Source organism: Rhagoletis pomonella, unplaced genomic scaffold (assembly GCF_013731165.1).
Source record: "Rhagoletis pomonella isolate Grant_MI unplaced genomic scaffold, Rhpom_1.0 Rhpom_scaffold_00005, whole genome shotgun sequence".
Lineage (NCBI taxonomy): Eukaryota > Metazoa > Arthropoda > Insecta > Diptera > Tephritidae > Rhagoletis > Rhagoletis pomonella.
In genome coordinates this window covers 56,838,013-56,853,843 of record NW_023458559.1, presented here as the reverse complement: position 1 = coordinate 56,853,843, position 15,831 = coordinate 56,838,013, and the positions used below count along the sequence as shown (strand labels likewise).

Here is a 15,831-nt window from a genome sequence, read left to right as displayed (position 1 = left end):
TATATTTTAAAATTTATAGTATTTTTTGTTTTTGCTAAAAATATCATTCGCTCAAGGGTAGTCGCAGACTGGGGATCGATAAGATAGGTAATGCGTCATTGGATTTTATTGCTTTAAATAGGCTTTCGGCAAATGGAACGGGTGATGAAATCGTGTCAAATAGTTATTTGAAAAGACTTTTAGTTTTGGTATTGGAAAGACTAAAACACACAAACACACATACAGTGAGTAACTTTAAATTCGGTTTTTTCATTACTATGCCTTTTTTACTAAATTTCTACAGGAGAAACTATAAAAATCGCACTTATTTCACATCATAGTTTATGACACGCATTTCCTTTTATGGTACGCTACTTCGCTGCTAAAATTGCATGGTTAAAAACCGAAACGAAACCAAAAACGCAAAAAAGTCAGAATTTCACACGCCATTAATATTCGGTTTTCTTAATAATGCAGCCAAATACTTGCAAATAAATGCATAAAATGTTAGGGAATAATATTTAATGCTAAACCCGTGGCTTTAATAACATCACTTACACGTTTTGGAATATAATTAATTAATTCTAGTGTATAGCCTTGCCCCATTTCCGCCCATTCTTCCTGCAACCTTACTTTTAGCTCCCTCCGAGAAGTTATTGACTTCTTTAGAACACGCCGTCACACTGTGCGAGAATGGCTGCTTTACAAATGGCTAAAACTGATCTTTACTCCTCCTAAACATAGCTAAAAGAGGTTTCTTGCTGGGTATTTAACCAGTCATAACCGACTGCTTTCTCATATATGTACATTAGACTGCATCACTCCCCATACAAAAAAAAATCGGTACTATTTTTCCATTGGAATTATAAAATCTATTAAATTTTAAGACATCCACCAAAATATTTCGGAAAAATATTAAGATTTAAGTGAGCTGGACCGATTTGAAAATACCTCCAAAAATGGAGTTTTTTATGAATAAAAATAGTTTCTTAAAGATTTTTTTTTAAAAAATCCCCTCAAATGACAAAACGGTTTAAGCTTAAAATATTTGCATAAAAATAGTTAAAAAAAATTAAAAAAAAATTTTGAACGGAATCGTAATGATGAGATTTTCGATGCTGTTTTTTAACTTTTTTCAAAGATTGGTATAGGAAAAACTTAAATAACTGAACCTAAACTCTTCCGATTTAGACTTAATAAACTCATTCAAAGAATGGAAGAGAAAGGTAGGATGAACGAACGTCATTAAAAGTTGAATTAAGATCTGTTGGTATTCGAAAAAACAAGATGGGACACGAATGACGTGTTTTTGGCGTGGTTTTTTAAAAACAGTGTGAAAATACCTTTCTACTAAGATCCAATAAGTCTAAATCAGAACATTTTTGGCCCAGTTATTCAAGTCTTTGGTAAATCAATCTTTGAAAAAAGTAAAAAAAAAACAGCATCAAAAATCTCATTCTTACGATTCCGTTGAAAAGATTTTTAAATATTTTTATGGAGATTTTTTAAGCTTAATCTAATTTGTCATCTGATGGGACTTTTTTCAAAAAGTTCTTTAAGAAACTATTTTTATTAATAAAAAACTTTTTTTTGAGGTATTTTCAAATCGGTCCAGCTCGCTTAAATCTTAATATTTTTCCGAAATATTTTGGTGGACGTCTCAAAATATAATAAATTTTGTAGTCTCGGCGGAAAAACCGCAACTTTTTTTGGTGATGCAGTCTAATGTACATATGTACATCGGATACACTCTAAAAAGTGCATGTAAAACTACTAGTGAAAAATAGCATAAATAAAATAAAATAAATACACGCACTAGGTGTTCAAGATTTGATTGTGAACATGAGATGTTTTAAAAATACACATAAATAGACACATGAAATGTTTAAAATTGTAAAAAATTTTAAAGTAAAAATATATTTTTTACTAATAATAAACATTAAGTGCTCATATTTACTCAATATTAAATACTTTGTGTATAATTGTTCTCTCGGTGACAAATTGTATAAGTAAGAGTAAATAGACAGTTTAATTTTGCACACACTAGGAGAGGAAACTGGTTACCTCTTTTGTATGCGTAAATTTAAACAAAATATTTTCAGAGCAAATTTTTAAAAACATTTTATGTGTAAACTGTGAAATTGTGTACAATAAATGTTTACTAGTCAACAACAAGCAAATTTGAAATTTAATTAACACGGTGTGTAAATTTTAATTCATTAAGAGAGGAAACTGGTTGCCTACAAAATTTTTTAGAGTGTAGGCAAGTACAGAACGTCGATTTTGCTTTGTGACTGTTTGGCGTTGACCAGATAAAAGTCTTTAAATTCTCCGCAGGAGGGAAGTTGACAATGTTTTGGCTCTCAAGCTTAAGGTTTTCAATATCGAAACAAAAGGGAGCTTCTAGGTGACAGCGCACAGTGGTTCAGATAGCAGATCTAGCTGGACGAAAGTCAAAATTTTTTTTGTTTTTAAAATACTTAATGGTACTTGGAATACATTCCTGACAATACATTCAAATAGAAATTGCAGTTATTAAAGCATTAACATATGAAAACAAACAAAAAAAGGTAAGTCAACGCCACCTATTTGAGAACTCTATTTTAAAAGCTGAAATTTAACTTAAAAGATTGCTAATTGCACTCACAGATATTTGCATAATAGCAAATTGACTTTATAAACTAAAAATTACACTTATTCCGCTATAGATTCAGAGGTCATAACGCAATTTATGTCCACATTGGTATAAGCAAATTTATTCTGAAAAATCGTCGTTTTGATTAATTAAAAAGATAAATTAAAGAGTAGTAGATATTTAAATTTTAGTGACAGTATGTCAAATCTCAAAATTCAAAAGTAATTATTAAGAGGAATGTATCTGAATATAAATATAAGATCAGTGGCGGATCCACCGGGAAGAGGGGGGAGGGGTTGTGTGTTAAAACAGAAAAATACTTGGAGTTATAAAAACTTTGGTTATGTAAGAGTTAAAAAAATAGTAACTCGCGAATTTTCTGCTTTCTGAAATTAAAAAATTATACAACAGGCATGCAAATCTTTAAGCGCTGTTATAAATTTTTTTCTGAAATTTATTTGTGTTTCTTGCTGTGATCTTAAATTTTAGTCATGGTAAAGAAAATCTTAAGAAGTGAGTTGTTTGACATTTGGAGTGTTGCTGAAACTTCTAAAAGACAACAAGGTGTCCGTGATTATGTGATTAGTAAATTGAAAGAAATATCTGATGGAAATGCTCGTTCCGAAGTAAAGAAAGTACATTAAGTAAATGACTTTATATTCGTAATCAGCAACCCAGAAAACCCCCAGATACCCAGTTACACAGAAATCTACCGATTTTTTTTTAAATTTTCGTCCGCCATATTGGATCCGCCATTTTGAATTTTTGGTAAATGACTTTAGATATGTAATCAGCGACCCAGAAACCCCCCAGATACCCAGTTTCATAGAAATCTACCGAATTTTTTTAATTTTCGTCCGCCATATTGGATCCGCCATTTTGAATTTTTGATAAGTGACTTCAGATTCGTAATCAGCGACCCAAAAGTCCCCTAGGTAAGAAGTGGTGTAAAGATCCATCAACGAGTATTTGTTTAAATAGTTTCGTCCAGCTAGATTTGCGATCCGAACCACTGTGCAGCGCCCCTTGTTTTGTTACAACCAAATTTCTTTACCAAACAGGTAATGCCAGCGCAAATTTAGGCTGAGATTGTGAGATTTTGAGACTGTACAAGAAAACCACATATGAATTTATATACCTAACCATTACTGGAGTCGAAGATTGGACTCAACTCTATAGATGTGAGTCGAAAGTGTAGTCTAACGGCGCAGTTACCCACCGACGTAAAATCGGATACCGTGTCAGGTAACAAGACTTATCTACTAAATTAGATTATTGTGTTGACTAAAACTCACCACCGCATCTCGGCGACTTAATTAATTAATCAATTGTTCCCAACGGTTTTTACCCTCCTCTCCCGCCCAACCGGCACATAATCAAATTCATCAGCTGACTGTATATGCTAAAGATAGTATTTCAATTATTGAGAGTGGAAATGATAGGTTTCTTTATAGTAAAAATCGAGTCCGATATGTCAAACGTGCTGGAATGAGAGGTAAAATCTTGACATAAACAACGGAATGATTCGTTTAGTTCAAAATTAGTTTTGCGTGGCTTCAAAAACAGAGGACGCAAGTGTTTTCACACTCGATAGGGAACATTAAAATTTACCTCAGCCAGAAGGGCCGGGCTTTTAATCAAGCCTGTCATTAATTTACCGATAAATATTATACCTAGCATTTTTCTCCAACTTGCGAGTGTAGGCAAATTTATGAGCTTTAGACGACTAGTGTATGGGGGGCCATTGTATTCTGAATCCCAGTTAAAATCACGCAATGCAAACAGCAATGATTGTTTTTGAATTGAAACAATCCTTTCTGAATGAACTTGGTAGCAGGGATTCCAAACAATAGATTCGTAATCTAGTATAGGTCTAACTAAAGTGGTAAAAAGAGCTTTTGTAACATAAGGATCTTTGAACTCTTTTGACCATCGCTTTACAAATGCAAAACCGCCTTTGGCTTTTTTGCTTGCTTGTAACAAATACCTTTTCTTCGATAGAGGACAATGTTTTAAAAAGGTTTACATCATCGGCATACATTGCAATTTTTGAATATTTTATTATAGAAGAAATATCATTAATGAATATCAGGAACAGAATCGGACCAAGGTGGTTTCCCTGAGGAACTCCCTGAAGAAACTTTAATGATGTTGGAAAAACAATTTTTAAAAATAACTCTTTGTGTTCTATCAGAGAGGTAAGAAGAGATCCATGGAAGAAGACTGGTCTGAAAGCCGATTAGGTCGAGTTTACGGACTAGCAACGAGTGATATACTTAGTCAAAAGCTTTAATGAAATCGGTGTATATTACGTCGGTATGAGCATTTTCTCTAAAACCGTTTGAGACATCAGTTGTACACTCCAATAAATTAGTGATAGTAGATTTTCCTTTAGATAACCCGTGTTGATATTGTGAAAATGAAGAAGATATAGAATATGTCAGCTGATTCACAATAATTGCTTCGAATAATTTGGGGATAGCGGAGAGCTTCGCTCCGCCTCGATAGTTTTCTATAGAAGACCTGCTGCCGTTTTTGTGAAGTGGTATTATAAAAGATTCCTTCCAGGCTGACGGAAAAACGCCATGTTTTAGTGACAAGTTGAATAGAGTTGTTGGATAGTCTACACTTGTAGAGGAGTCTACAGAATAATTGGGCCTAAAGAACTGGGCAAACATGTTACGATTTGAGTTTACGAAACCATAATATGATTTAGGATTGTTAATTAAATTCTTTTTAATTTTACATAAATATGACTTATAACATTTCTTATTTAATGCAAAGTAGCTATGTCGCAAAACCGAGTACTTTATGTAATTACTGTGTAAACCCGTTCTTTTATACAGTTTAAAAGAATTTGACTTTTTACTTTTAAATTTTTAAGTTCTTTAGTGAACAATATTACGTTTCGGTACATACTTTCGAAACAAATTGAAAACAGTATTGTTAAAGTATTTAACGCAATGCTCCACGTGATCTTCGGAACATCATCAACATAAACGAGGTCCAAGACCTTTCCAAACTTTTTTTGACATATATTTATTTGTTTTAGGCAAAGTTCAGTCATATCCTCCAGAAATACATTGTAACTATCTGTATATGAAACTGGTAAAACATCGATGTCAATAATGTTCTATGAAATGTGTGGCAGATTAAAATCGCCCAAAACAATCAAATAATTGGAAGGCGTGAGCATTGCATTACGGACTCAAGTAAAGAAACCAGCTGTGTTTATACTGATATGGCAGAATTAGGAGGGATGTAGCAAAGAGTTACATAAACAAAACTCTTACTAGCCTGTACACGTATACATTTAAATTCGGTATATTCAATGACAGGAACACTAACTTCCTCGGATGGTATCGAAGAATGCACCGCAAAAGAACACCACCGCCGATCCTGCCCTCGCGGTCGCTTCTGTACATTTGATATTCATTTGGAAGAGCTTCGATTTAAAAATATACGGTTTGAGCCATGTTCGGTCAAAGAAATAATATAATTGCAGTCAATAAAATATTAGTCAGTTAATTTGGTATTCAAACCTCTAATGTTTTGACAGTAAATAATTAAATTAGACTTGCGAGCAGTGTGGCCAGGTCATTGAAGTGAGAAATCGTCAGTTTGACTTTCAAAAATCGTAATTTGCACGTAATAAACATACCCAGGAAGCTCTTTTGGTTTTTTGTTTCAATTTGTTCTAGCTTCTGATTAATAATAATAATAGATTGGCACTTACTCATATGTATGTTAGTGTTTGGCCGAGCTTCTCCTCCGACTTTTGGCGTGCGCCTTGATGTTGTCACACAAAGCGGAGGGACCTACAGTTTCACGCCGACTCCGAACGGCGATTGTATTTTTATGAGAAGCTGTTTTTCACGGCAGAAATACACTCGGAGGTTTGCATAGCTTCTGATTGCTATAGGAAAAAAAAAACAAAAAGTTTAACTTTTTTACGAATTTTTAAAATATGCATTACTTTTAACAAAAATAGTTTTAATTGCAATAAAATCACATGTTTGAACACCAAAACCCAGCCCTTGTGTGCGCTAATGCTAAGAGCTCATATTTACTCAACTTTAAACACTTTGTGTGTAGGTTTTCTCTACGTGACAAATTTGGTATGTAAAAGTAAACGGACAGTGTTTAATTTTGCACACACTAGGAGAGGAAACTGGTTACCTCTCTTTATATGCGTAAATTTAAACAACAATTTTTTAGAGGAAATTTTAAACATATTATGTGTTAACTGTGAAATTGTGAACAACAAATGTTTAGAACTCAAAAATCAAATTTGAAATTTGTTCTACGCCACACATATGATAAGTAAAAGTAAGCAAGGAGTGTTTAATTTAATTAACACGATGTGTAAATTTGCATTCATTAAGAGAGGAAACTGGTTACCTATCTTAATATGCGCAAATTTAAACAAAATTTTTTTAGAGTGTACATCTTTAGTTTTGACTTTAGTCGATATGTATGACTTTATATCATCCGAAGAAGTGCCTTTAGCAAACATAAAGACAAAGGTTGATCTTCTCGGAGGAATTACAACCAACTTTTTGATAATGATGTCTGATATGCGGGATTCCGAGTTATTCGGAGGAACTATGTTAGACAGTGCAGCATCAGATGCGGATGGGAACACTGTTAAATCAACGGTTTGATTGACGTTATTATTTTTAAGGCCGGTTGTTCAATGTCTGATTAGCACAAATAGGAGGTAGAAGCTCCGGTTAAATACAGCGACTGCTTTATTGATCACATGTTATATGAATGATGTCGAAATCGTCGATAATGATGTTTAACTGGGCGGTAGTGATAACCAAACATTGAACAACCGGCCCTTAGATGTAGACCTAGTCGATATGGCTTTAGATAGCGAAGGCCCCAATGCCAATGGCCATGGAGAAGAGAGATTAATAAATTCATAGCCTTTTCAATTTTCGTACGATTAAGTGCAAAATTCAAGTGGGTACAAAATACCATTGATTTTTATTATTTTTTTCTGACGGTGTCGCGCAGTTTTTTCTATACAAGGTTTTTATGTTCGAAATTTTTTTTATATGTCAAGGAATGCATTGTCAACAAAAAAATTGCCAAAAATCTCCGGCTAAAATTGAATGGGCTATAAAACTGCATGTCAAAAATTGTTCTAGAAATTCTAAATAAAAAGTTAAAAATTTTGGTGAAAGTTTGGAATTTTTATTATTTTTGTACAAAGTTTTAAATGTGGATTTTTATGGTGTTTGCTGTATAACTAACTAGACTTTTATAAAAAAAAAAAATATTAAACTTTAAACAAACCAAAGAAATATAGCCAAAGGTTGTCATAATAAGGTGACTCTATTATTTCCGCCACCAGTATACATATATACATACATATGTATGTATGTATTAATTTCTTTTTAGTTTGCAAATTGCTCTCTCCATTAGTTTTCATCATAAAAATATTTGAACAATTCAGCTTATCTACTCGGTCCTAGATTACCCCAAAAAACTAAATTTTTATAGAGGCAAAAATATAAAAAGTTTAGCTGATTAGACAAATGCTTTTAGAAAAACAAACTACTCAAGTACCTAGCAGCTAGAACGGGTGAGATCAAGCAGGCAGCACTTGATATTATTTATAGAAATGTATGTATATATATTTTAATCAAAAGAAAAAAATAAAACAAATACAAAAAAGTAGCGATTAAAAAATATCACGCAATTTTTTGACATTAAAAAAAAAATAATTCTTTGTTCTGATTTTTTTATGAATATTTTGAATTGTTACTTTATGCGACCTTAAAATTAGACCTCGCTTAATTTTGGCTGGTTACATCAAATCATCTTTTGATTACCTTCATTTTTAATTGGCTCCAAAAAAAGGAGGAGGTTATCAATTCGTCGGAATATTTTTTTTATGCATGTTACCGCATAACTTGAAGTCGGTTTGGTTTTTTGCTTACAAATTATTTAACTAAATAAACGTGCACCATTCTTTTCTTTAACAAATAACTCAGCATTTTATATGGAATTATTTCAGTTAAAATTTTTCCAAAATTAAATTATATATGTAAGTGTCAAAGTAATTATTTGCTTTCGAAATGTAATAAAAATCGGTTTGTGTGCACAGCTTATAAATTTCATAAATATTTGGCTAGTCAATCAGTCCTGTCCAACCTTACCTAAGGTCATCTCAATTTGTCTACGCGCAACACGAGCCAATTGTGCAAACATGCATGAATTTATGCGAACTGCTATGTACACATATAGTATGCACATATGAAAGTAGTTTATGTATAGAGCTGTGTGGTAAAGTTGAATTATGGCACTGATTATATTCATACATATGCACAGTGTAGCCTCGATAGTGTCAACTAATCGTTACTTGCTTACACCCTTTCCGGACGACAGATTGTTTTTATGATAGGCTTTTTCATAGCATAGTTATTAGGAAACACATTTTTGGATGTCGATGAGACAATGAATCGCACCTCAACTGCAGGGGATAGTAATAGGCGAAAGGCAGCTTTTTTTGTTGAAAGTTGGAAACTTGCTTTTGAACCCAGGAACTTTTTGCTTATTTTGTAGGCGCTGGTTCTGATTATTCATTTAATTTGACTAAAAATTTGAAAAGTTATTTTTTCTAGAAGACCAAATGCAATTTGGTACAATTTTTTTAGTTGCAGAGCTGTACAAATTTTATGAAAACTATAGTTAGAACCTCAGAATTTTTTTTACGAATGTTTATTCGGCGTGGAAAACACTGTAGTTTGTTAGTTTTTACTTATTTAATTTATTTCTGATGCTTTTTACATAGCACTTCAATGGATGTCGACGCTTTGCCTGAAGCTCGCAATGAAATTGACAACAAACGATAAAGTTTCGAGTAATCAAATTAAAGTTAAGTCAATAGATGAAAAGCAAACGAAGGTTTAGTATCGCGCGAATTGCGCGTGAGAAAAACAAACAACATTTATTTATCGAAATGTTGCATAAGAAAGTATATGTATATCCTATAATTATGTTTGAATACACATACTAATTATAGAAAAGGTAATGGCAGACTCTTCTAATTTAAAAAAAAAAAAAAATGTTTAGACCTTGATTTTGGCTACTCAACAGTCTGAGGCGATGCCACACCTAAAACCCGATTCTCGAAGATTGTGGTTGTGGATTGTGGATTTTGCTCCCTTTCATACCACAGTAATTTTGTTTGCAACTCTGAATCAGCAAAATTCATGCTCCTTCTCATTATCAACCCTGATCTGATTTTACCCCCGAGGAGTACTCAAAAAGACTTATTACTGTATATACTATGTTCTGCACTCCTTAACCAGCTTCGCCTTTATCATGCAGGACGCCAGGGTCATAAGGGCCGCCCGACTGTCTGAGAAAATGGCAATCCGCTCACTCTTGCGCATTTTTATTTGACCACTCATTATCTCGTATTTATCCATCGATTTTCTTCATCAGTAACTTGATTTGTTTTTTTTTTTGTAACAGAACAGGCTTTAGTACAAATGCAAAAATTTGGCACAGAACCTGTTATTTTTAAAATTTTTCTTCTGTTAAAATTTGATTTTATGTATGCACATTCATAATAACAACTATTTTTATTCCCTTGCCAACAATTGAGTGCAATGCTCGCGGCCAGAGTAATGCAACTTATGAAACAGAGAGAATCGCATGAATGAACAAACGCATCGGAAAAATGAATAGAATGCACGGCGCATTAGACTAGAGTTAGACTGAACTTTTTCACTACCAAACAAAAGCGCAAACCGGAAGTGTTACAAACTTGTTGAGCGACCATTAAAAATACTATAACAAAAGTGCAATAAAAAGGAAAAAAAAAGTTATTGCTGTAACAAGTGCCAAATAGTGCATCAGCAGCGCTCTGAGGCTGACTAGCATATTTATGCATTCGTATGTACATATATGTATACATACACATATGTATGTAGATAGTTGTGCTGCTTGATAAATGCATTTAACGGTGCACTTTCTTTGGGGCGTGTTGCGCGCGCGAATGCCACCTGTCTCAGCTTGCTCGCTGGCAATTAGCGTTAAATTTGTTTACGAAATTAACAGAATGAATTTGTTGTGCGCTATTTAAGTTGTTAAATGAATTAGGGCATTTTTTTTTTGCTGGCGAAAGAGAAAACTTATTTGTGTTTAATTTTTATTTGTATTTGCAGATGTTGTACTTAAAGTTATATACGGCTAGGAAATGGCAAGTGGAGAATAGAAGTGGAAGGAATTTAGGAAATGTTTTAGGGTGATTCAGAAATTATATACGTATGTATGTGTTATAAACTGAAGGCCAATATACAAATATAATTTTTTTCAGGTGTTGCACATTTTCTTGTAAATAAAAAATCGCCGAACATACATACATAGTTCGTATGGGAGAAAATGACTGGCATTTTCAACAAAAAAAAAAAAAAAATTGCGAAAAAGCAACGGTAAGCACTAGCTACTTCAAACTTGAACATGATGAACTGTTTTTTGTGAGGAATTAGGTGTAAATAATTTTTATATTTTGCTTTAGTAATTTCATAATGATTTATAAAAAATGTTAACTGCAAATGTCTCACCCCTCACCGTGGAATGAGCCGTATGCAGTTTTGTAGCTCGTTTAATTCTTGTATATTAAAGGTTTAAATGGCTAAAAATTACCATTGATTTTTTAAATTTTCTGCGTAGATTTTGCTTTCATATAACGAATAAACACAATTTATTTTATGTGGAAGAAACCTGGAGTTGCAAAAAAAAACTGTAATACGAAAATTTGTAGGTACTTGAAACTTGCACTTTTTATATTAGAATTGAGTGGGCTACAAAATTTCATACTCAAAATTTTTCTAGAAAATCTAATTAAAATACTCGAAATTTTTACGAAACTTGAAACTTGGATTTAAACGGGTTTTGTTAAAGAATATTTTTATAAGAATAACTCAAATTAAATAGCAAAAAAAAATAATAATACTTGTGAACCGCCGTATGTATGCAAATATTATATGTACACTTTTTTATTCTTTATTTGTTAACAAACTTAATAAAAGTTTGGTTTGGTTTATGAATACATAGATGACATATTTATACATATTAAAAAATAAAATAAACATAAATACCAGCAATATATCAAAATATATATATAAATTGGGGCAATATAGGGGAATTTCATTTTCGAAATCGGGGAGTTCTCAAAAATGAGTTGGCTACCCTGGTATATATGTACATATGGTCACCTGAAATGCAAAAAGACGTAACATACATCTTCACTGCAATGGAAAAAATCGTAACTTATAATTTTTTTTTTTCATAAAACGATGTGGGGAGTTGTAATTCGATGAAATTGCATTTGAATTTTTTATTAGTTACGATTTTTTGTATTTCAGCGACAATGTTTGTTACGTGTTTTTGCATTTACGGTGACGATATGTATGTGAGTTCGAATGTATGAGCGCCTCTAGGTATTATCAAAAAAAAAAAATAATAAAAATAAAATAATTTAAAAAATGTGTGCATACAATTTTATTAATCTGTAGACATTATATGCAAATTTTTTCAATTTCAAAAATATTTTAGAAAATAGTTACAATAATTTTAATTTGTTAATTAAATTAAATTGATTCAATTAACCCTTAGAGGCCTTTGATACTTGTAACAGGAAATTGGCACGAAGACAAAACGAAAAGCACATGCACACACATGCAAACAGGCACAGATTAAAATTGTAAGTAAATGTTAAATAATCAAGATTTATTTTTAAATACTTTGCTGCGCTTGCATTGCAGTAAGTAAGATTACATGTTCATGTGTATACATATATGTATACATATATACATACATACATATATATGTCTACGTATGTATGAAATGTAAACAAGAGCACGCTTTTCGCCGCTGTCTTTTGGCACACAGAAACTGATTGATGTTCGCTATATCCATGACAAAGTCAATAAACACCCGTTTCGCTTGCCCACATACCCACTTACATATCTATGTATGTATATACATAAATACGTATGTACATATAGCTAGTTAAGTCAACTGCTCTAACCAAACAAATTGTGTAAGTACTAAGCAAAAACCTAAAAGTTAAAAAGTATAACATTAAAAATGGCTAATGTATGGATTTTTCCATTTGCAAATATTGTGGCGCTAATATTGACATTTCTCAGACATTAATTGCACAAACAGTGAAGAGTTGACTTTTTGTTATGGGAGGCGATTGAAGACGCCGCCCGCAGTCGCTGCTGAAACGAAAATTTGCTGATTTTTGTATTTGGTCCTTTTTTACAAATATACATAAACACGTATAAACGTTTATAGAGTGCTCTCATTTTGTCGCCCACTGCGGTTAGCAAATTTTATTTTTAGATTGTCAAATATGTATGAATGTTTTTTATTGTACACACATAATCTTGTGCCAATAGAAGTGAAGAGCGTGTTTACGCTTAAAATGAAGATTTCAATATTGATTTGTTAGTATATACCCTGCACACATATGTATGGACGTAAGAGAGAAAAATAGGACGTTAATTTTTGGCAATTAAAAAAATGGACATAAATAAGGTTTTGGACATTTACAAACTGGGCACGAAGTTTTGGTCATTTAAAAGCTGGCAATAAAAGTTTAGTCATACAAAACTGGGCATATATTTTCGGTCATTCGCCCTTGAGTTGTCACCTCTCTGGTAAAAAAAATAGCACAGTTCACGTGGTCCAAAGATCTCAAGTATCAAACAAGTTAAAAAAGTGGCATACATATTGGTCATTTGAAATCTGAACATATATTTTTTGGTCATTTAAAAACTATAATATGGTCATTTAAATACTACACCAAAATTTTATGTCAAATATGGGCAGTTTTTAAATTACTAAATGAGAAAAAATTTATGTACGGTTTTTAAGTCGCTACAATGGTTATTTATTATATAAACTTCTCTTAAATCACAACAAATCCTTGACTAGCTTTTAAAAGATCAACAATTTATTTATGTCCAGCTCATAAAGTACGAGTATCCGAAATTTTGAAGTTACCGAAAATTGATGTTCGCTTTTTACATGGCAAGCAAATTTATTTCATGTTTTTAAACGTCAAAAAAATTATGTGAATTCACAAAAAAAAAATCAAAAATTCATGTCCAATTTTCAAATTACCAAAAAATTATGTTCACTTTTTAAATGACATAAAAAATATTTCCTGTTGTTTAAAGATACAAAACAGTATATACAGTTAAAAAAATGATTAACAAGTAAGAAAGTCTAAGTTCGGGCGGAGCCGAACATTAAATACCCGGCGCAAGTATTAAATATATGTTTTTTCACCTTTCCGAAACCTACCGCTAGATGGTAAGCCGGGGTGTATCAATGTTGAGTAAATTAACGTCCTTAAATTTCGAAATATTGCAGTTTCAAGCATTTATGAAATTTACCGTTATATGAAAAGCGGCCCCAATTTTAGTCCGATTTCAATAATTTTCAACGTTTTGCTTATATGTGGCAAGCACAATATCCACACCGAGTTTGGTACAAATTGGTAGAACGGTTACCGATATACTTATATGAGATCATAAGTGGGCGGTGCCACGCCCATTTTCCAAAGTTTTACCATAATCGTATTTCTTGGTAAAGAATTGTTGCAAGCATCAATTTTGAATAAATTAGCTTCAATATTTACTGATTTATCGAAGATTTTGTATTTCTCTAAATTACCGTTATATGGGATGTGGGCGTGGTTATTGTCCGATTTTAAAAAGTTTCGGCGATATTTTATGCTGTGCCAAGTCCAACAACTGTGCCAAGTTTGGAAGAAATTGGTGCAGCGGTTACCAAGATATACACATGTAACCATAAGTGGGCGTGGCTACGCCCATTTTTCAAAAATTTATAATATTCTCATTTTTCGTCTAAAACTTATTATAAATATCAATTTTGAGTGAATTATCTTCAGTAGTTACTAAAATATCGCAGTTTTCGTATTTCTGGAAATTACCGTTATATGGGAAGTAGGCGTGGTTATTGAGCGATTTTAAAAATTTTCGGCCATTTGGTATGTTATGCGAAGGCCAAGAACTGTGCCAAGTTTGGAAGAAATTGGTGCAGCGGTTACCAAGATATACACATATAACCATAAGTGGGCGTGGCTACGCCCATTTTCCAAAAATTTATAATATTCTTATTTTTCGTCTAAAAATTATTGTAAATATCAATTTTGAGTGAATTATCTTCAGTAGTTACTAAAATATCGCAGTTTTCGTATTTCTGGAAATTACCGTTATATGGGAAGTGGGCGTGGTTAAAGTCCGATTTCGCCCATTTTCAATACCAACCTACCTTGGATTAAGGGAAACCTACATACCAAATTTCGTTGAGATATCTCAATTTTTGCTCGAGTTATCGTGTACACGGACAGACGGACAGACGGACAGACGGACAGACGGACAGACGGACAGACGGACGGACAGACAGACATGGCTTAATCGATTTCTTTTTTCATCCTGATCATTTATGTATACATTTGTCTATATCTATCTCGATTCGTTTTGGCTGTTACAAACAACCGTTATGTGAACAAAATTAATATACCCTTGTGCACAAGTGCGCTCGGGTATAAAAATGTATGTCCAATTTTTGAAAGACCAATTTCAGAAACTATATCCGGTACCAAAAAAAAAATTATAAAATTTTCAAGCGGGCAAAAATTTATGCCCAGTTTTTACTTTCATGCGTTCATATTATGATCATCATACGCCCCGTCTACCCGCAAGCCCTTCCACTACTGTATAAACTTTCGGCGCCGCGCCGGCAGATCACTACATTACACTAATTGGTATGTACATATGTATGTATGTAAAAAGAAATCAGGCGCGCAATTACCGAAAAATGCTTTGCTGACATTGACAAAATTGCTGTTAAAAAAAGCAAAAATAAATTTCTCAAAAACGAAAGCATTAAAAACAAAAAGTGGTGATGCAGCTCTTCGAGGGCGCCATTTAGTTCAAAGAAAGCCAAAAAGAGCGATATGAAATGTATGTAAATATGTACATGTGGGGTCTTCAAATGTATGTATATTTGTACAAATGCATGTATTGCAAGTGAGCGAAAGTAAAACAAAAAAAAGGAACAGTCCAGCGCCTTCGTCTTGGTCTGCAGGCTGCATCGGAGATACAGCCGCTATATTTAAACGTAGAATACGTGGTATGGTTAAGAGCATATCC

The 15,831-nt window shown here is 32.8% G+C and overlaps 1 protein-coding gene and 1 long non-coding RNA gene across 3 annotated transcripts in view; both read left to right on the top strand.

Moving 5' to 3' along the window:
- Nucleotides 1-10,993, top strand: part of LOC118739301 — a 58,543-nt gene extending 47,550 nt beyond the window's left edge. The window contains exons 1-3 of one of the 2 annotated variants that reach the window (XR_004992995.1): nt 83-224; nt 10,801-10,900; nt 10,953-10,993. This is a non-coding gene — a long non-coding RNA (uncharacterized LOC118739301). Of the gene's footprint in view, nt 1-82; nt 225-10,800; nt 10,901-10,952 lie in introns of those variants that run through there. The other variant, XR_004992994.1, reaches the window with a different exon arrangement.
- LOC118739292 (protein phosphatase 1 regulatory subunit 3B-like) overlaps nt 1-15,831 on the top strand; it is a 337,433-nt gene that overhangs the window by 89,555 nt on the left and 232,047 nt on the right. The window lies entirely within an intron of this gene.